The following is a 1,206-nucleotide window of genomic DNA, read 5'->3' as shown; positions in this document are numbered from 1 at the left end:
CACTTCCTGTATGGGAGTGGAATGCAGTGAGGCTAATGGAACGCACGCCTGCGCATTTGTGTTTAACGTCGCGCATGTGCAGAACGGAGAAAAGGCTGCGCTCACTTCCTAATGAAAGGGAGTGAGACGCAGCTGGGAAGGGAAGGGAAAAGATTAGGGTTTGGGGATGATGAAAGGGCTTTCTACGGGCAAGGATGGCAAAGGGTGGCAGTGACGGAAAGTCAGGCAGATGGTCCTGTCCTGTCCTGTCCGTCCGTCTTTTTGTATCATGAATTGGAAAGACTGCAAGGGGGAGGGGAGGTGCTTGTGCCCAAAAGGAGGAGTTATTCAGATTCATTGCAGTGGGCGGCGGCTGCAAAAAGTACCATTCTCCTTGTTTTTGCTCTGCAAAACAGCCTTTTCAAGGGTTTGGCTTGGGTGACAAAATGTCTTCTGTAGGCGTGGGTTTGTCTCCCTCTCCCTAAGATGTGTCCGGTATAGGCCAGGGTGCCACTCAAGGCCGTAACCAATTCGGGTTATAGCTTCTCAGCCTTTTGGCTAAGATCAAGTGTAGTTTCGGAGGACGCTACCTTGGTCGGTACTGGAAGGTGCCTGGGATTGCACGTCTGCCGGCCTTGAGGGAGTGTGTGCGCCTTCTGGTGACACATAGCCCTCTTGTGCCTGGACGGTTCCCAGGCAACGGGAGGCGATCACCTTTGTTATTTTGAAGTCCTACTGATAAACAGAAAAAAAAAAAATTAAATCTGTTCTTATCAGTTTAATATCTGATACGTCCCCTCTCTAGGGACCATATATTAAATGGATTTTTAGAACAAGGAGATGGAAAAAATCTTGCTCTGTCCACTCCACGCATTGACCTGGTATTGCAGTACCTCCAGGACCGGTGCACCCCTTCTTAACCGAGTTTCCAAAAGCAGAACTCAATTCACCTGATTCAAATGAGCCTCATTAGTGAATTGAAAGAAAGCAAAAACTTTATATGCACCTCAATTTGGCCAATTCACTTTTCACACTTTCACCCTTTTTTTTTATCTTTCACACCTTTTACTTGCTTTATTGATGCAAAAGCTGTGCCAAATAGCAAACTCATCTCCACTCAACTTGACCAACTCTGCTATGTCCCGTGCAGTATCTTATTCTCAGTCTTATCTAGATCATTTGCAATTGAATAGAATAGATCCCTTTTGGACACATTGGATTCAGCTG

At 46.4% G+C, this 1,206-nt stretch overlaps 1 pseudogene; it reads left to right on the top strand.

The window, feature by feature from the left end:
• The first annotated feature begins 688 nt into the window (after window positions 1-688).
• LOC142285663 (U2 spliceosomal RNA) lies at window positions 689-894 on the top strand (annotated as a pseudogene).
• Window positions 895-1,206: the final 312 nt, after the last annotated feature.

The sequence above is a fragment of the Anomaloglossus baeobatrachus genome, unplaced genomic scaffold, assembly GCF_048569485.1.
Source record: "Anomaloglossus baeobatrachus isolate aAnoBae1 unplaced genomic scaffold, aAnoBae1.hap1 Scaffold_608, whole genome shotgun sequence".
Lineage (NCBI taxonomy): Eukaryota > Metazoa > Chordata > Amphibia > Anura > Aromobatidae > Anomaloglossus > Anomaloglossus baeobatrachus.
This window is presented reverse-complemented; position numbering and strand designations above follow the sequence as displayed.